Below are 21,940 nucleotides of genomic sequence, written 5' to 3' on the forward strand. Positions count from 1 at the left end.
TGATTATGACAATCCCACATTAGTATTATTAAGTCTTCCGCTGATGAACAAATGAGTAATGAGACCAAGTGGTTCTCTCAGAAGCCAGAGATGGTTTCTGAGTGCCGGCCACGCCTAGGGTACCCTCTCGGGGCGTGACAAACTTGGTATCAGAGCACAGAGTTCAAGAGTCCTAGGGTGTCTATGAAGCCGTGTCTAGTAGAGTCTTGTTTATAGGTGTGTCGTGCACCACACTTATAATCAGGAAGCTATAGGACATTAGGAATTATTTCACTTCTTTCATAATCTGAGTTCGTGCGATAGAGTTTAACTCTATAAAAGCTTTCTTTCTAATTCGTGCGTTTACGCGTTTCAGACATGCCTCCTAAACGTTCAGCTAGTCAGAGGAACGCTGCCAGCACTGAGGTTCCACAGTCAGTGATGCCTCCACGGAGAACTAGGGGCCGACCTGCAAGGTCTACTGAGGTACCCCAAGTACCTACTGTTCAGACCACTCCTACTTCTGAGGATGATTTTCGAGGAGCGATTGCTATGCTCACCCAGTTGGTGGCTGCTCGAAATAGTAGCCAGAGTTCACCAACTCCTAGCTCTAGTTATCAAGAGCCGTCTGCTGCCACGAGGATCAGAGATTTTCTGAGAATGAATCCATCGGTCTTCATGGGTTCTAACGTTGATGAAGACCCCCAAAATTTCATTGATGAGATGTGGAAGATACTAAAAGCGATGCATGCTACAGAGATTGAGGGTGTTGAGTTGGTGTCTTATCAACTCAAGGATGTCGCAAATGTCTGGTATAACCAGTGGGAAGAAAGTAGAGGTGAAGATGCAGAGCCTGCTCTTTGGGATGAGTTTGAAAGAGCATTTCTTGATAACTTTTTTCCCAAAGAGCTACGTGAAGCAAAAATTGAGGAGTTTGTGAACCTCAAGCAAGAGAGTATGACTGTGCAAGAATATAGTTTGAAGTTTATTCAATTGTCCAAATATGCCCCAGAAATGATCTTTGTCCCTCATCAGCCTTCTTTTGCTTTGTTTGATCCGAGCTTTACTTATTCATATGTGTCTACCTATTACGCTATATGGTTGGATGTGTTATTTGAGCCTTTTCATATTCCTATGCATGTAGCTAACCCCGTAGGTAATTTTTTAGTAGTGGATTGAGTGTTTCGATCCTGTGTGGTGTTTATCTTGGGGTATGATACTAGGGCACAGGTGATTATATTGGATATGGTAGATTTCGACTTGATATTAGGCATGGATTGGATATCTCCTCATGATGCGGTTTTGGATTGTTTTTCAAAAACTATTACCTTTTGTATGCCTGGTATCCCACAGGTTATGTGGACATGTATGGGTAGCCATGTGCTGAGGGGTCTGATTTCATTTATGATGGTACGACAATTTGTAGGAAATGCTGTCTAGCATATCTTTCTTATGTTTGATATACTAGTGCCGACACTCCTTCCCTTGAATCAATCCATGTTATGTAACACCTCGTACTATTCTAACTTAGATTATTTCGAGAACCAAGAAGAAAATCTAAAAAAAATGAATCTGAGGACCAGGTCCCCATCCAAATTGAAAAATTTATGAAAACCCAAACTGGGAAATTTTGATCTGGCAAAATTTTGAGGAGAAGAAGAATTCAAAAAATTAGACATGAAACCTTATTTTTGCTCGATTTTTGTTTTAATGAGGAGCATTTTGGTATTTCCCCACCTTTTCCAAATAACCCACTCTATTTTGGAATAAATTTCGTCCCTTATCAGTACCCAAAGGGGTTTTTCCCTTATTAAACACCCAAATTTTTTGAGAGCATGAACTAAAGAGAAGAGGAGAAGCTAGGGTTCAAGTATTTCAAGCTTACTCTTCAATCTTTGCTTAGGAAATCTTCATTCTAGGTTTGTAAGGCTACATAATGATGGACTAAGTTCATCCTCCTACCCTACATCTCTATATGGTAAAGTTGAGATTTAATAATGATAATGTGAATTCTTTAGTTTTCTATCTAAATTTCATTGTGTTCTTAGGTATATTCAAATATATCTTGATGAGTTTCTTCAGTTGAGTTTTGCGATTTGGGATTCATGGTTGCATTCACATGAACCCTAGTTGAATTTTATATTTATAACTTATGCATTGTTTGAGTTAAAAAATAAGTAATTATTTTCATTATTTGATTGAAAAATAGCTTGAGCATGAGTTCAAATATATCTTGATGAGTTTCTTCAGTTGAGTTTTGTGATTTGGGATTCATCGTTGCATTCACGTGAACCCTAGTTGAATTTTATATTTATAACTTATGCATTGTTTGAGTTAAAAAATGAGTAATTATTTTCATTATTTGATTGAAAAATAGCTTGAGCATGAGTTGAATTTGAAAAGCCTTTCATTTATCATTTTGAAATTGAGTTAAGTTTGAAAAGTCTTTTATGTATCATTTTGAGCATGAGTTGAGTAGTCTCCTAATCACTACTTTTTGCATGAAAATTATTGAGTATAAATAATGTGAACATTTTTAAACACCTCTTTTGAGATTGAGCTTAGAAGTGAGTTTATGTTTATTTTAAAGAGAAGAGATGAATTGAAAAGAATTGAGTTTTGAGCTAAGTCCAAAAGAGACTAATTGATCTAATTGAGTAAGTACACTCATTTGAGTTATGAGCAAAATAAATTATATTTTAGGAGTAGTATTGAGTACCGATTTGGGTAAGAGTTTAGAAGAACTCGAACGCCAAAAACTACGTAGCCAGTCTAGGATAGGATCTTACCATTCATTCAGATGATTCCTCATTGTTCCAAAAGAGGTCTTTTATTGGATCTAGATATGAGTTTGCGTCTCTTACCCTGAAAACGTATTATACGGGTGTGGAAAAGATAAAAGTTTGTTGTATCATCACATAGCTCATAAGTGATGGTTTTCGATTAGAGAAACTCCCTAAAAAGTAAAAAATTAATATATTTCGTACACTGAGTTGCATTACTATTTTTTAAAACATGGTCCCTTATTGTATGTCATGCTTATTTGAGTTGAGTTGTTTTTAGAGATGAGTCCTTGAGTTGAGTATCCTGAATAAGTTTTTATTTTCCATTTTACATATTCGTACGTTTCATGTACTGACGTCATTCGAACTGTATCATTTTATGATGTAGATATAAGTGATAGTGATCCTTAACCATCACACCATTGAATATCAATTTCTACCCAGCTTTTGGTGAGACCTCTTTGCATTCAGAGGTACTCTTGAGTTATTATTTTTTAGTTAATTAATTATTAGTTTGAGGTAGTCGTGGACCGTCCCGGTACCTATTTTAGAGTCAGTGTTCTAGGGACTTCATAGACTAGTAGATAGAGTTCAATGAATTTTATTGATGAGTTGAATGAATTATGCTAAAGAGTATTAAGTTGCATGTTTTATTGTTTCCATCTAAGTTTATTTATGAGCTAAAGTCCTCCACTGAGTGAGTTAGTCAGGCCAAGTGGTTTTCTTGGGACCAATAATGGTTTCTGAGTGCCGGCCACATCTAGGGTGTAGGCTTGGGGTATGACAAACTTGGTATCATCATACAGAGTTCAAGAGTCCTAGGGTGTCTATGAAGTCGAGTCTTCTAGAGTCATTCTTATCGGTGTGAAACACACATCTATAATAAGGAGGCTACAGGACTTTAGAAATTATTTCCCTTCTTCCTTACATCATCTCATGCTATAGTCTTTATATTTATGAAATCTCCTTATAATTCATGCGTTTCACGATTTTCAGATCATGCCTTCAAAGAGAACATTGAGTCAAAGGAACATTGTTGAGAATGAGGTTCCGCAACTATTATGACCCAAGCCTAGTTCCTAGATATGACACGGCAAATGAAAACCTGGAGGTAGCTCACCCAAGCCTCTTAGCATTCATTTATCCTTTAATAGGTAATGACAATAAATAAACAAGTGGAAAACAAGGGAAAATAGGGACTAAGAGAAATATCATAATAAGAACCATAATACTCAAGCTTCAACTTTCATATATCCAACAATACCTCTATCTTTAGACAAGCTTTCCTAAGCATTTCTTCTCTCTATATACTTCTTCTCAAATATAGTTTTAGTTTTAGTAGTATAAAAATACTACTCCGGTTATTCTTATACTCCGGATAGTACAAAAAACGCTCCGGCGAGAAGAAAAGGCTAGGGATCCAAGAGTATTCCAATTCAGAGTAAACCTTCGGATTTAAGGTATGTAAGGCTTTCATAGCATTGGATTGAGTTCGTCCATGCGCCCAATATTTAAATTTATTATAATTGAGTTATAGTTGAGTTTTATTCAAATCTTGAATTCTAGATTAATTAATTCTTCTTCTATTGAGTTTGATATATTTATGCATTAATATTATTATTATTGTTATCTCTCATATTATTGGAATTATTGTTCATGGCTACTTTCCCATGAATTCTAATTGATTTGATGTTCATGAATATTTTTACATATGTTTTGAGTAAAGATGTTGGCTTTTTATTATTTTTATTGATAAAAATAGAGTTATATGAATTAATACTATATATGTATTTTATTGAGTTTTGAAAGAGTAAAAGAGTTGAATTTGAATGAATTTGAGAAAATGATATTTTGAGCAAGATGTTTTGATAAGATGTAAATGATGTTTTTGGAAGTATAATGATTGATGAACATGAAATGAGATGAGTTTGATGATTTAAATTAAAGTCCAATGAGACTAGATGATGAGTTTAATATGAGCACATATTTTGGGAGTAGTATTGAGCACCGAGTTGGGTAAGAGTTTAATTGACTCAAACCCCAGAACTACGTAGCCAGCGTAGGATGGAGGCTATGCCTCTTAAGTCCCAAAAAGAGGACTTTGATGAATGGATCCAAGATGGTGATGTCCTTTACCCTGGCAAGGTATTGGATGGATGTGGCAACGACATCGCTTCGTTGTATCATCGCTAGCTCATAAGTGATGGTTGTCAGTTAGAGAAACTCCCAACTGAGTAAGCATTGCTTATTACTATTATTTTTATTATTGTATTTTAAACTTGCATTACATATTCATGTTGAGATGATGTTGAGTTCTGAGCTGAGTTTTCTTGAGAGGAGTTTCTTGATATCTGTCCTTACCTTCCTGCCATTTTACATACTCGTACATTCCACGTACTGACGTCATTCGACCTGCATCGTTTTATGATGCAGATACAGGTGTTAGAGATCCTCAACAGGCGCATCGTTGAAGATCATTTCTTTTCAGCTATTTGGTGAGTCCTTCTTGTATTCGAAGGAACTCCTTATCCTTTTATTATTGTTGAGTGTGATGTTTCTTTTGAGGTAGCCATAGACATGTCATTGGCACCATCTAAGAGTATTAGAGGCTTCATAGACAGAGTCTGATGATGTAATTGGAGTAGTTCTCCTTAGAAACTACTTCTTCTAAGAATTATCTATTTTTCCTTTGATTATGACAATCCCACATTAGTATTATTAAGTCTTCCGCTGATGAACAAATGAGTAATGAGACCAAGTGGTTCTCTCGGAAGCCAGAGATGGTTTCTGAGTGCCGGCCACGCCTAGGGTACCCTCTCGGGGCGTGACAAACTTGGTATCAGAGCACAGAGTTCAAGAGTCCTAGGGTGTCTATGAAGCCGTGTCTAGTAGAGTCTTGTTTATAGGTGTGTCGTGCACCACACTTATAATCAGGAAGCTATAGGACATTAGGAATTATTTCACTTCTTTCATAATCTGAGTTCGTGCGATAGAGTTTAACTCTATAAAAGCTTTCTTTCTAATTCGTGCGTTTACGCGTTTCAGACATGCCTCCTAAACGTTCAGCTAGTCAGAGGAACGCTGCCAACACTGAGGTTCCACAGTCAGTGATGCCTCCACGGAGAACTAGGGGCCGACCTGCAAGGTCTACTGAGGTACCCCAAGTACCTACTGTTCAGACCACTCCTACTTCTGAGGATGATTTTCGAGGAGCGATTGCTATGCTCACCCAGTTGGTGGCTGCTCGAAATAGTAGCCAGAGTTCACCAACTCCTAGCTCTAGTTATCAAGAGCCGTCTGCTGCCACGAGGATCAGAGATTTTCTGAGAATGAATCCACCGGTCTTCATGGGTTCTAACGTTGATGAAGACCCCCAAAATTTCATTGATGAGATGTGGAAGATACTAAAAGCGATGCATGCTACAGAGATTGAGGGTGTTGAGTTGGTGTCTTATCAACTCAAGGATGTCGCAAATGTCTGGTATAACCAGTGGGAAGAAAGTAGAGGTGAAGATGCAGAGCCTGCTCTTTGGGATGAGTTTGAAAGAGCATTTCTTGATAACTTTTTTCCCCAAGAGCTACGTGAAGCAAAAATTGAGGAGTTTGTGAACCTCAAGCAAGAGAGTATGACTGTGCAAGAATATAGTTTGAAGTTTATTCAATTGTCCAAATATGCCCCAGAAATGATCTTTGTCCCTCATCAGCCTTCTTTTGCTTTGTTTGATCCGAGCTTTACTTATTCATATGTGTCTACCTATTACGCTATATGGTTGGATGTGTTATTTGAGCCTTTTCATATTCCTATGCATGTAGCTAACCCCGTAGGTAATTTTTTAGTAGTGGATTGAGTGTTTCGATCCTGTGTGGTGTTTATCTTGGGGTATGATACTAGGGCACAGGTGATTATATTGGATATGGTAGATTTCGACTTGATATTAGGCATGGATTGGATATCTCCTCATGATGCGGTTTTGGATTGTTTTTCAAAAACTATTACCTTTTGTATGCCTGGTATCCCACAGGTTATGTGGACATGTATGGGTAGCCATGTGCTGAGGGGTCTGATTTCATTTATGATGGTACGACAATTTGTAGGAAATGCTGTCTAGCATATCTTTCTTATGTTTGATATACTAGTGCCGACACTCCTTCCCTTGAATCAATCCATGTTATGTAACACCTCGTACTATTCTAACTTAGATTATTTCGAGAACCAAGAAGAAAATCTAAAAAAAATGAATCTGAGGACCAGGTCCCCATCCAAATTGAAAAATTTATGAAAACCCAAACTGGGAAATTTTGATCTGGCAAAATTTTGAGGAGAAGAAGAATTCAAAAAATTAGACATGAAACCTTATTTTTGCTCGATTTTTGTTTTAATGAGGAGCATTTTGGTATTTCCCCACCTTTTCCAAATAACCCACTCTATTTTGGAATAAATTTCGTCCCTTATCAGTACCCAAAGGGGTTTTTCCCTTATTAAACACCCAAATTTTTTGAGAGCATGAACTAAAGAGAAGAGGAGAAGCTAGGGTTCAAGTATTTCAAGCTTACTCTTCAATCTTTGCTTAGGAAATCTTCATTCTAGGTTTGTAAGGCTACATAATGATGGACTAAGTTCATCCTCCTACCCTACATCTCTATATGGTAAAGTTGAGATTTAATAATGATAATGTGAATTCTTTAGTTTTCTATCTAAATTTCATTGTGTTCTTAGGTATATTCAAATATATCTTGATGAGTTTCTTCAGTTGAGTTTTGCGATTTGGGATTCATGGTTGCATTCACATGAACCCTAGTTGAATTTTATATTTATAACTTATGCATTGTTTGAGTTAAAAAATAAGTAATTATTTTCATTATTTGATTGAAAAATAGCTTGAGCATGAGTTCAAATATATCTTGATGAGTTTCTTCAGTTGAGTTTTGTGATTTGGGATTCATCGTTGCATTCACGTGAACCCTAGTTGAATTTTATATTTATAACTTATGCATTGTTTGAGTTAAAAAATGAGTAATTATTTTCATTATTTGATTGAAAAATAGCTTGAGCATGAGTTGAATTTGAAAAGCCTTTCATTTATCATTTTGAAATTGAGTTAAGTTTGAAAAGTCTTTTATGTATCATTTTGAGCATGAGTTGAGTAGTCTCCTAATCACTACTTTTTGCATGAAAATTATTGAGTATAAATAATGTGAACATTTTTAAACACCTCTTTTGAGATTGAGCTTAGAAGTGAGTTTATGTTTATTTTAAAGAGAAGAGATGAATTGAAAAGAATTGAGTTTTGAGCTAAGTCCAAAAGAGACTAATTGATCTAATTGAGTAAGTACACTCATTTGAGTTATGAGCAAAATAAATTATATTTTAGGAGTAGTATTGAGTACCGATTTGGGTAAGAGTTTAGAAGAACTCGAACGCCAAAAACTACGTAGCCAGTCTAGGATAGGATCTTACCATTCATTCAGATGATTCCTCATTGTTCCAAAAGAGGTCTTTTATTGGATCTAGATATGAGTTTGCGTCTCTTACCCTGAAAACGTATTATACGGGTGTGGAAAAGATAAAAGTTTGTTGTATCATCACATAGCTCATAAGTGATGGTTTTCGATTAGAGAAACTCCCTAAAAAGTAAAAAATTAATATATTTCGTACACTGAGTTGCATTACTATTTTTTAAAACATGGTCCCTTATTGTATGTCATGCTTATTTGAGTTGAGTTGTTTTTAGAGATGAGTCCTTGAGTTGAGTATCCTGAATAAGTTTTTATTTTCCATTTTACATATTCGTACGTTTCATGTACTGACGTCATTCGAACTGTATCATTTTATGATGTAGATATAAGTGATAGTGATCCTTAACCATCACACCGTTGAATATCAATTTCTACCCAGCTTTTGGTGAGACCTCTTTGCATTCAGAGGTACTCTTGAGTTATTATTTTTTAGTTAATTAATTATTAGTTTGAGGTAGTCGTGGACCGTCCCGGTACCTATTTTAGAGTCAGTGTTCTAGGGACTTCATAGACTAGTAGATAGAGTTCAATGAATTTTATTGATGAGTTGAATGAATTATGCTAAAGAGTATTAAGTTGCATGTTTTAGTGTTTCCATCTAAGTTTATTTATGAGCTAAAGTCCTCCACTGAGTGAGTTAGTCAGGCCAAGTGGTTTTCTTGGGACCAATAATGGTTTCTGAGTGCCGGCCACATCTAGGGTGTAGGCTTGGGGTATGACAAACTTGGTATCATCATACAGAGTTCAAGAGTCCTAGGGTGTCTATGAAGTCGAGTCTTCTAGAGTCATTCTTATCGGTGTGAAACACACATCTATAATAAGGAGGCTACAGGACTTTAGAAATTATTTCCCTTCTTCCTTACATCATCTCATGCTATAGTCTTTATATTTATGAAATCTCCTTATAATTCATGCGTTTCACGATTTTCAGATCATGCCTTCAAAGAGAACATTGAGTCAAAGGAACATTGTTGAGAATGAGGTTCCGCAACTATTATGACCCAAGCCTAGTTCCTAGATATGACACGGCAAATGAAAACCTGGAGGTAGCTCACCCAAGCCTCTTAGCATTCATTTATCCTTTAATAGGTAATGACAATAAATAAACAAGTGGAAAACAAGGGAAAATAGGGACTAAGAGAAATATCATAATAAGAACCATAATACTCAAGCTTCAACTTTCATATATCCAACAATACCTCTATCTTTAGACTTGGCAGGGGCTAAGACAAGTCCATAGCTAGCCATCAATTAAAATAAAATAAAATGTCATGGTAAATGTCTAAAAGTCTCAACATGACATACGCTAGAAATATAAAGAAATATTATTCCCAAAACATGGGAACTCATCAAAAGTAGACTTCAAGCAAAATCTCAACTAGCCACGTGGAGGAGAACAAGGAGGAACACTAGTCCCTTCATGGTGAGAACATGTAGAAAATATTATGCATTAGTACTTTGAATGTACTAAGTAGGTAGGCATGCAATACAATAAAAATCATTAATACAATATAAAGTAAAGTACATGAGTAAGTGTATGCAAGTATAATCAAGTAATTTGCATTTGAAGCATTCATTTGTAGGAAGATGACTATAACCCACATTGAGGCCCTGTGAGCTATAACATGGAATCCAACGTAGCCTCCTACCTTTGAAACGGAGACTACTTGCCAATGTAGAACTCCGTCAACATTCATTTCTTTAACATTAAATGGCTATTTGTGGATCCACTAGTCTAACTTACAAGGGCTCCTATGTTGGCACATAGTTCAAGAAACTAGAGATTGCTGCTAGAATTCCCTTCCCAAATCCAACTTCAAGCCTCATTTGGTTCTAAGTCAAATCCTACATAATAGTATATTATAGTAAGATAAACATACATATATTTTAAGACATCAAATCATCATTAGGTAGAATAACTCCTTAAAACCTTTGGTGATTTAAGTATGCAAGAACTGTCCTTTCGCATAAAGAATCCATTAATTTGGGTGAGAAGGCATCACACCAACATTCATTTCTTCATTCAAAGACTCTCATAATCATATAAATTAACTTTCATAAACACTGAGTTGGAGTCTATAACTTTAAAATCACACTTTCATGAAAATAGAGTAAAACTAGGCGGGTTTAAGTCAATTCAACTTTCGACATGCCAGTAGTGTAAATCATGCATAAATATTATGGAATTCATCAATTTGAAATCATGCTTGAATAACCCACCATGAATCTCATGAAAGCCTTTGAGAAACTAAATAGAGAGGACACTTGAAATCAATTAATCCATGCCTTTGAGCTCACATTACATTAAAATAGACCAATAATCAATGGTTAAATCATGATTTAAGCCCTTAAATAGAAGGTAAAGTAAACCCTACAAAATTATTACTTGTAATCAAGATTTGAAAGGGGTTTTTGGGCTCCATAGGTGAAAGAAACCATGGATAAAGACCCACATACCTTGATAGATTTTGACCTTGTAATTTAGTATGGAGACGTGGTCTGGAGGAAACCCTAGAATTTGCTTCTCATGAAGAAGACCTTTGAGAGGAGCTTTTGGGAGAGAAGGGTTTTGTGAAATTGAAGTAAATCTCAGAATAAGGGGTTTAGGAAGGCTTAGGGTCATCAAAGAGGGTAGATTTAGTCCCAAAATGACCAAACTTTACTGATAGAACATAGGAAAAGACTAAAATGCCTATCTTAAAATCTGGCCAAAACAGTCCCTACGAACCATCCTTACGATCCGTAGAGGGGTCGATGAGTCATTTTCCTACAGGGTCTGAGAAAACCCTGAGAATTGACCCTCAAAACATTTCCTATGACTCATCCCTACAAACTGTAAACACTTCTATGATTTGTAGAAATGACTCGTCTTGCAGGGTATGAGCTACCCTGAAGACTGATCTCTAAACTTTCATTGTAGGGCATTCTATGATTCTTTGTGGTGTCTACCAGTCATAACCTTTACTCGTGGACTTGTTCCTTCACTTACTAAATTTCCAACCTTAACATAAGTTGTATGAGTCACTCCTACAACTCATTGGAGTTTCTACGACCCATAGGTTGAGTTGTAGAACTCGAATCTAGCACATTCTCCAAAGTTTTTCTTTTATTTCGACTTTTTGATGTATGGGGTCTTACAATATCTCCCCCTTGGGAATATTAATCCTTGAATGAGATTCAACTAGCATAAAAAGGGAGGACTAGCAACCCAACACGAATGCAATGACATATAAACATGCATAAACCATGAGATTTTCATATGTAACATAAAATGTGACTTTAAATCCAACTTCATAAACATGCATTCATATGAAAGACTTAGGAAAACTGAAATGTAGGGTCTTAACCAATTCAAGCATGAATAACTTAGTACCTTAGGCTTGAGTAAAGTGAAAGATATGAGGGTATCGCTTCATCATATCCTCTTTCGCGTACCATGTAGGCTTTCAACTTGTTGATTCCTCCAAATGACTTTGATGGATGGAACTTCCCTGTTCCGTCTAAAATTTCAACTAGGACCTCTTCATAGGTAAAGCTTTCTTCAACATTTACTACTTTCAAAGGCACAATAGAACTTGGATAACCTACACATTTTCTCAACATAGACACATGGAATACCGGATGAATCATAGCCATCTCCAATGGCAAATCCAACTCATAAGAAACCTTGTCAACACGCCTCAAGATTCTATAAGGCCCCACATACCTAGGGCTCAACTTTTGCTTTTTACCAAATCAGATTACACCCTTGATGGGTGAAACCTTAAAGTATACCTAATCATCCATACTAAACTCAAGATCCCTTCTCCTAATATCGAAATAGGACTTTTCGCGCTTTGAGCCATCTTCAACCTTTCTCTTCTGACTCTCACTTTTTACAAAGCATCAAGCACCAAATCGGAACCCAAAAAGGTCATCTCACCTACTTCGAATGAACCAACCAATAACCTACATCATCTCCTATACAAAGCCTCAATTGGCGCCATCTTAATACTTGAGTGGTAGCTATTGTTGTAAGCAAACTCATAAGCGGTAGATGGTCATCACAACTACCGTTGAACTCCAACACAAAAACCCTTAACATATCTTCTACTGTTTGAATTACCTATTTGGCTTGCCCAATATTTTGAGGATGGAATAAGTACATAGCTTCACTTTGGTACCAAGTCCCCTTTGAAATAATTTCCAAAAATGAGAAGTGAATTTGGTACCACCATCCAAAATAATTGACAAGGTCACACCATGCAACCTTACCAATTCCCAAATATGCAACTTAGCATAATCCTCAGCGCTATAAGATGTCTTCACCAATAGGAAGTGAGCCGACATCATCATTCTATCAATAATCACAAAAATTGAGTTATGATGTTTCCAACTATGAGGCAAACCCACTACATAGTCCATACTCATATCTTACCACTCCCAAATATGAATTTCAATGTTTTGTGCTAGGTTGCTCGGCCTTGACTTGTTGACAATTTAGGCATTCGACCACAAACCTTGCTATGGACTTTTTTATGCCATCCCACCAATAAATTCCTTCAAGTATCGATACATTTTAGTCGTATCGAGGCGAATAGAATATGAAGAATTACGAGCCTCCTTCAAGATCAAACCCCTTAGTCCATCCACATTCGTAACACATAACTGACCTTGGTAGTGAAGTACCCCATCCCCCCTTATAAAAAGACTTCTACTTTTTTTTCTTTCACCAATTTCTTTAACTCCACCAATGTCGGGTCAAGGTGTTGTTTTGATTTAACATATTATCAAAGATGATTCGGACCCATTTTGCACAAACATACTGCCATCATTAGAACCACTCAACTTCATCGCCAATCTAGCCAACCGATGAACATCCCTTACCAACTTCTTCTTCCCTTAATGAACATGGGTCATACTCCCTATAGAATTCCTACTAAGAGTATCGACAACAACATTGGCTTTATCCGAATGATAATGTACACTCATGTCATAGTCTTGAGGAGTTCAAGCCATATCCTTTGTCTTAGATTGAGGTCCTTTTGGGTGAACACATATTGAAGACTTTTGTGATCAGTGAATACATCTATATGTACTCCATAGATGTAAAGCCTCAAAATCTTTAGAGCAAAAACAATGGTTGCTAACTCAAGATCATGGGTAGGGTAGTTATGCTCGTGCACCTTTAATTTCCTAGAAGAATAGGCTATAAACTTGTTATTTTGCATCAAGACACAACCCAAACCAACCCTCGAGGTATCACAATACACCATGAACCCTTCTATTCCTTCTGATAGAGTCAAAATAGGAGTGGGGGTAAGTCGATCCTTCAAGGTTTGAAAAATCTTCTCACACTCATCCTTCCATAAGAACTTTGTCTTATTTTGGGTCAATTTTATCATAGGAGAAGAGATAAAAGAGAACCCTTCGATGAACCTTCTATAATACCCGGCAAGACCCAAAAATCTCTTAATGCCTGAAGGAGACAATAATCTAGGCCAATTCCTCACTACTTCCGTCTTCTTAGGATCGACCTTGATCCTATCACCGGAAACTATATGAATAAGGAACGCCACCTCTTTCAACCAAAATTTAGATTTACTTAACTTGGGAAAGAATTCCCTATCCTTTAAGGTTTGAGGCACAATCCTCAAATGACTCTTATGTTCTTCCTCACTCCGAGAGTAAATCAAAATATCATCAATGAAGAGCACCAAAAAAACATCAAAGTAAGGTTTGAACACCCTATTCATTAGATCCATGAACACCGCCGGTGCATTCGTCAATCCATATGACATCACCAAAAACTCAAAGTGACCATACCTTGTTCAAAAAGTCATCTTTGGAATATCACACTCCCTTACCCTTAATTGATGATAACTGGACCAGAGATCAATCTTAAATGACTTTTCCCTTACAATTGGTCAAACAAATCATCTATCCTAGGGATTAAATATTTTTTCTTAATGGTCACATTGATCAATTGACGATAGTCTATGCACATCTAGGGCGACCCATCATTCTTCCTCACAAACAATATGGGAGCACCCCATGGTGAAATACTTGGCCTTATGAATCCTTTTTCCAATAAGTCATTTAATTATTCCTTTAACTCCTTTAATTCCATCGGGTCAATTCTATAGGGAGGAGTAGAGATGGGTTAGGTATTTACGAGAAGATCAATACCAAAATCAACTTCCCTTTTGGGAAGAACACAAACACTTTGGGAAACTCATTAACTACAGAAACCGACTCAAGAGAAGGACTTTTAGAGTTGATATACCTAACCCTCACAATATGATAGATGCAACCCTTAGCAATCAACTTTCGAGCCTTAAGAAAAGAAATGAATCTACCCTTAACTACTGAATCATGAACCATCGATTCAAGAATAGACTCACTTGGGAATTGAAACTTGACTCTATGAGTTCTACAATCTATAGAAACATAAGACACATACAACCAATCCATCCTAAGAATAACATCAAAATATATCATGTCAAGTTTAGTGAGATCACAAGGAACAATTTTATACAAGATAGACACGGGACAACCCTTATAGACCTTTCTAGCAATAACTGACTCACCAACAGGGGTAGACACCAAATATGGTTCTAATAATATTTCGGATAACACATTAAACCTATTAGCAAGGAATGGAGTAACAAATGATAAATTGGCACCCATATCTAAGAATGTATAAACATCAAAATCAAAAACATTTAACATACCAATAAAAACATCGGGCGCTTCCCCAACTTCTTATCTCCTATGCAAGGCATAAAATTAGTTGGTGCATTGGCCACTCTCTTGAGCTTGTTGACCATGAGAAATTTGGCCTTGAAGACTATGACCACCACCTCTACAATCTCTAGCTTGGTTACCCGATTTACCACATTTAAAGCATGCACTGAAGACGGCTAAGCATTCCCCTTTGTGAGCCTTTCCACACTTTTTGCAAGCAGAGAAAGCTTGAGCACCCACATTCTCCCTTGGAACCATCGATTAATACCCATTTCCTTATTGAACCTTGGAGGAAGAGTATTGATCGGACTTTTCCCCACAAATCGTTGCATACTTTGGCCCTTTGCACTACCACCATAACTGGACCTTTGGTGATTGAACCCTCCACCATCAACTCTAGCCTTTATAAACCCTCTTGACCTCTCCCTCAATTTCTTCTCCTTAATTTGTTACACATACATCATAAGTTGGGAGATGTCCATCTTTTTTACCAACATAGCCGTCTTGAATTCCTTGGACATAAACCTAGAAACACCAGAGATGAATTTTCTTATCCTTGCCCTTGGATCAGAAACCATGAAAGGAGTATACTCAGACAATTTTCTCAATTTGAGGGCATACTCCCTCACACTCATTCTCCCTTGGCAAAGGTTGATAAATTCTTGAATCTTTGCCTCCTTTAGGTCCAAAGGAAAAAAGTGATCTAGGAAGGCACCTTTGAACTCTTCCCATTCTATGGGTTCTATATCTTCACCCCTCTTAACCATTCATTTCTCATACCAAACCCTTGCTACACTCTTGAGTTGATAGGACACTAGCTTTGCCTTTTCATTTGGAGTCACTTCTATGATAGCCACAGTCCGATAAAATTCCTTAATGAACTCCATTGGGTCCTCATCTACCTTGGAACCATCAAATTCGGGTGGATTCATCCTCTTGAAATCCTGAATTTTAGAAGCTGGAGTAGGCACTTGAGAAGGAGGAGGAGAAATGCCTTGATTAGTTTGGTTGTCTATGGCTTCGCCTAAAAAGGTGATGGTGTTTTGAAACTCCTCATGTGTAACTGCCTCCTCATGATATGGAGCCTCGAGAAATAGAAAAACTTGGTCCTCATCATCAACCCTTGCTCTAGGTAGAGGTACCCTTTTTTGGAGGCATTATCTAGAGAATATTGTAATATCCCTCAAAATGCTCACAAGTACTTCAGAAATAGGCCGTTCATGTAATGTATTATTCTTAATCTTTTTAAATAATCTGAGTTCAAAATATCAATCAGGGGGTCAAACCTGCGGAAAATAGTCTCGGTGGATTTTTAGGACCCGTAGATCAAAAGATAGATTTCTCAAAGGAATTGCGCAAAGCAGTAAGGTGCGTGCTAAGTCTGCATCGCGGACTTGCTTGCCTCTGCATTGCGAACCTATCAATGGTTTTTTGGCCAAATTTTGTTTTTAGTAAAGGCACTTTAGACTTTTCCCTAGTTGTTAGCTAATGAACCTAGATATTTTTAGGACCTAATTCAGCTCTATAAATTGACCTAAACCTCTAACACTATTTATTCTTCTATAATTCACCTACTCAAATGTTTCTCTCTCTACAAAAGATTCTCAAAGGCTCCATTAAAGACTTTAAGTAAATTCACTCAAGCTCTCTATCAAAAATCTCAAGTTCTTCTAAATTATTTGGTGTTCTCACTTAAGGTATGTGGGTATTGATTCATGGATTCTTTCATCCATGAAGCCCAATAAATTTCTCAAGGTTTTCTATCAAATTAAAGTATGGTATTTTATGGGTTTTATGATCTCTATTCCTATTGCATGAATTATGATTCAAAGTATGATCTTTGAGTCTATTTTGATATAAATTGATGGTTATTGCATTAAATTGAAGAGTTTTTCCATGAATTCTCCTATTTTGATCTCTAGGATTCATGATGTAAATTACGAGTATTTTGAATTATACTTCCAAGAGATATTATCTATATGAATTATGTATGGGATGATATAAAGTTTATGATCATGCATGTTTTCAAGTCAATTACATGATTTTAAAAGTCAATTGATTATGCAATTGAGTTCTACTCAAAGTTTAAGGTATGAATTTCATGCAAGTTATGAAGTAAGCTGACTTAGGGCCCTATGTGATGATCTAAGGCCTAAAAGGTGACTTAGGGCCTTATGTGGTGACCTAAGGCCTAACGATATGAATTATATAAATATGATTATAATGATGAAAGGATAATTCTTACATTATAAGTATGTTATGAAAATGAGCTACTCTATGATTACAAACCTATGATCATGACTATGATATATATAATTATGATTTCTATGCTTTACAAGTATTTCATGGGATTTGACTTAGCACCGAGTGGACTTGAGGTGGGGTCCCTACCAAAAGCCCTAGTATCAACCTCATGTCTCCTAAACTACGTGCCACCATAGGTTGCCTTCATGCCCTAGCTATTGGATCCACATATAGCATATGTATGACTCGCCTAGTGGGGTAGAGTCTACCAAGGCAAGTAGATTCTCCTTTTTCTTCATTGTATGGGGAGACAACATGATTTTATATTATAGCTCACATTGTCTTATTGTCGGTTATGGCTCCTAATCCACATGTATATGATCTCTTATGTATGCTATGATTTTAAATTATGCATTTTAAATGCTTTGGTCAATCTTATTTTCTCATGACTTTACTTACCTCATCTTATCATGTGATTTACTTGACTATTGCATTCCATGATTTAAGTTGCATGTCACTCCCTCATACTTATACATTCTAACGTACTAATGCATACTTTTTGCCTACATTGTCTTATAATGTAGGGGTTGAGGTTGAAGATCATATTCATCTATGTGGCTAGTTAAGCTTTCCTATCTAGTGGTGTTTGTGGTGAGTTCTCATTTATTGGGGACTAATTATCGAGTTAGTTATTATTTTCAAAGTCTTTTTATATGTTTTATATTGAGGGTGAGCTAGGGACATATCTTATCCCCCGCCCATATTCATGAGTAGAGACATCTAGTTGGACAAATATTTCAAGTTTATGTTGTCATGTGACATTCCTAATTTTCTATTCATAGTTTAGATACTCTTATGATGTTTTCACTTTTGATTTACCTTATGTATGCTTATGATATGTACAATAGGCTTTGTTGGAGCCCTTCGGGGTTTTAATCTCCATGTTATGACTAGGCCCTAGGTCGGGTCACGACAAACATGGTATCAGAGTACAAGGTTTTTAATGTGCCCTAGGGTGTCCAACATGCCACGTCAAGTAGAGTCTTATTCATGGGTGTGAAGTGCGCCACACTTATGAGTAGGAGGCTTTGAGGAGTTTTAGGAATCCTCACTTCTGTCATGATCCATGTCGTGCTATAGAGTTTATCGTAAGACTTCTTTTCCCTAATGGTCTTTCTTTGCAATTTTCAGAAAGATGGCTCCAAGAAGACCACTATTTCCAAGGGGAAATAATGTTAATGAAGCCCAAGCTCCCCCATTTCCTCAATACAATGGTCCCCTACCAAACCATATGACTAATGCGGAGTTCTAAAATGCCATTACTATGCTAGCCTGAGTGGTGACCAACCAAGGTGTTGTGACTCCTCTTAATGTTCCTACTCCGACCTCAAGAGTAAGGGACTTTGCACGAATGAATCCAATAGAGGTTCATGGCTCAAAAGTTGATGAGGATCCTCAAGAGTTCATTGATGAGGTCTACAAGATAGTGAGTATTATGGGGGTGACTTTGGAAGAAAAAGAGGAGTTGGCGGCTTACCAACTTAAGGGTATTTCCCAAGTTTGGTACACTCAATGTAGTTTGGAGAGGGTGGATGAAGGTCCTATTAAATGGGAAGCTTTCAAACTTTCTTTTCTTGATCACTTTTTTCCTCCTAAGTTAAGGTAGGCTAAAGAGTTGGAGTTCATAAATCTTCAACAAGGCAATATGGGGATGAGGGACTATGCCCTCAAGTTTACTAAGCTATTCAAGTATACTCCATTGGTTGCTGATCCACATGCCCGAATGAGTAAATTCATATTGGGGGTGTCCGACTTGGTTGCTAAGAAATATCGCACCACTATGCTTGTTAAGGAGATGGACATATCTCGGCTCATGATTTTTGCCAAAAATATTAAAGTAGAAAAGCTCAAGGAAATAAGGATGAGGGATTCTAAGAGGGACCATTATGAAGGTGGTTTCTCCAATGCTAGGATCGTTGGTAGTAGTGGACGCTCTCAACAAAGACAAAGCTCGAGGAAGAAGTTTGCTAAGGATAGGGTACCATATCCTAAAGCTCAAGGAAAAGAAGGTGTAAATACTAGTAACCCTTCTTTTCCTAAGTGTGCAAAGTATGGAAAGAATCATGAAGGAAAGTTCTTGATAGAAATAGGTGCTTGCTATAGATGTGACAAGATGGTCCTTAAGCGATCCAAGTTCCCTCTTATTGCTAACAAGGGTGGAGAAGGTCATCCTCAAGGAGTCCAAGTGCAACAAGGCGCCCAATATCAACCTAAGGGTGGACAACGCAACAACCAATTCTATGCTCTTTATGCTAGGAAAGAGGTTGATGAGGATCCCGATATGGTCACGGGTATGTTACGAGTCTTTAACTTTGATGTTTATGCATTTCTTGATCCAGGTGTGAACTTATATTTTGTTACTCCTTACATTGCTATGAGATTTCATGTGTTCCCCAAAGTATTAATAAAACCTTTTTCAGTTTATACTTCCGTTGGTGATTCGGTATTAGCTAAGAGAGCTTATAGAAATTATCCCGTATGAGTCTTGCATAGAGTTATTCCATGTGACCTTGTTGAACTTGATATGACTGATTTTAACATTATTCTTGGAATGGATTGGTTATGTTGTAGGACTCGTGTGGTTAAGTTTCACTTTCCTAATGAGCCTATTATTGAATGAAAGGGTAATGATTCATTGGTTAAGGGTCGATTCATCCCATGTATTAAGGCCCAAAACAATGATTTCCAAGGGGTACATTTATCATATTGTGCGAGTTAGGGACATCAATTCCAAAACTCCTACTCTTGAGTCGGTCCCTATAGTTAATGAGTTCTTTGATGTATTTCCCGATGATTTGCCCGATATTCCTCTCGAAAGGGAAATTGACTTTGGCATAGAACTCTTTCCCAATACCCAACCTATTTCTATTTCTCTTTACCGTATGGCTTCGGTGGAATTTAAGGAGTTGAAAGAACAATTGAAGGATTTGTTGGATAAGGGTTTTATAAGATCGAATATTTCACCATGGGGTGATCCCGTGTTATTTGTTAGGAAGAAAAATAGGTCACTCCGAATGTGTATAGACTACCGACAATTGAATAAGGTCACCATAAAGAACAAATTTCCAATTCCAAGAATAGATGACTTGTTTGATCAATTACAAGGAGCAATCTAGTTTTCTAAGATTGACCTCCATTCTGGTTATCACAAGGAACAAATTTCCATATTTCCAAAATGGATTTTCGGATAAGGTATGACCATTTTAAATTTGTAGTAATGTCGTTTGGTTTGACTAATGCTCCCGCTATATTCATGAATTTGATGAATCATATTTTCAAGCCATATTTGGACATGTTTGTAGTGGTGTTTATTGATGATATATTAATTTATTCTCGAAATGAGGGAGATCATATGGGTCACTTGAGGATTGTGTTGCAAACATTAAGAGAAAATCAATTATTCATTAAATTTAGTAAGTGCGAATTATGGATGAGAGAGGTTGCATTTCTTGTCCATGTGGTGTCCGATGATGGGATTAATGTAAATCCAAAGAAAACAGAGGCGGTTAAGAATTGACCTCAACCATTATCTCCTTTAGACATTAAAAGCTTTATGGGCCTAGTTGGATACTACAGAAGGTTTGTTGAAGGGTTCTCATCTATTGCCTTGCCTTTAACTAAGTTGACACAAAAGAAGGCAAAATTCCAATGGTTGGAAGAATGTGAGAAAAGTTTCCAAATATTGAAGGATTGTTTTACGTCGGCTCCTATTTTGACATTACCCAAATGTTTAGATGGATTTGTTGTTTATTGTGATGATTTGCATGTTGGTTTGGGTTGTGTCTTGATGCAACATGGTAAGGTTATAGATTATGCAAAGTGCATGAAAAGAACTATCCAACCCATGATCTTGAACTTGCGGCGGTTGTGTTTGCGTTAAAAATTTGGTGCCATTATCTTTATGGGGTGCATGTTTATGTGTTTACCAACCATAAAATCTTGCAATATGTATTTAGTCAAAGGGAATTGAACCTTAGGCAAAGGAGGTGGCTTTAACTCCTAAAAGACTATGACATGAGCATTTTGTACCATCTAGGTAAGGTAAATATTGTAGCCGATGCTCTTAGTCAATTGACTATAGATAGTGTTGCACATGTTAAGGAAGGTAAGAAAGAATTTGTTAAAGAGGTACATATATTGTCACGTTTAAGTATGTGTTTGGTTGATTCCAATGATGTAGGTCTTCTTATACATAATAGTTCGGAATCGTCACTTGCGGTAGAAGTTAAGGCCAAACAAGACAATGATTCAATTTTGGTCGAATTGAAGAAGTCGATTGCCGAATATTTTGTTGAGGCTTTCTCCCTAAGAGAATATGGGGTACTAAGTTACCAAGGTCATTTGTGTGTTCCAAATGTTGATGGATTAAGAGAGTTGATATTGAATGAGGCCCATAGTTCTTAGTATTCAATTCATCCGGGATCCACCAAGATGTATTGTGACTTGAGGGAAGTGTATTGGTGGAATGACATGAATAAGGACATAGCGGAGTTCATGGCTAAGTGTCCTAATTGTCAACAAGTGAATGTTGAACATCAAAGGTCAGGAGGTCTAGCTCAAGAAATTGAAATTCCTACATGGAAGTGGGAAGATATGAATATGGACTTTGTCACGGGTTTGCCTCGTACTAG

At 36.9% G+C, this 21,940-nt stretch overlaps 1 long non-coding RNA gene across 1 annotated transcript; it reads left to right on the forward strand.

The window, feature by feature from the left end:
• Positions 1-4,055: 4,055 nt before the first annotated feature.
• LOC129887716 (uncharacterized) lies at positions 4,056-5,452 on the forward strand. Its single transcript, XR_008766460.1, has 2 exons — positions 4,056-4,222; positions 5,196-5,452. It is a non-coding gene; the product is annotated as an uncharacterized LOC129887716 (long non-coding RNA).
• Positions 5,453-21,940: the final 16,488 nt, after the last annotated feature.

Source organism: Solanum dulcamara, chromosome 1 (assembly GCF_947179165.1).
Source record: "Solanum dulcamara chromosome 1, daSolDulc1.2, whole genome shotgun sequence".
In the NCBI taxonomy this organism is placed as follows: domain Eukaryota; kingdom Viridiplantae; phylum Streptophyta; class Magnoliopsida; order Solanales; family Solanaceae; genus Solanum; species Solanum dulcamara.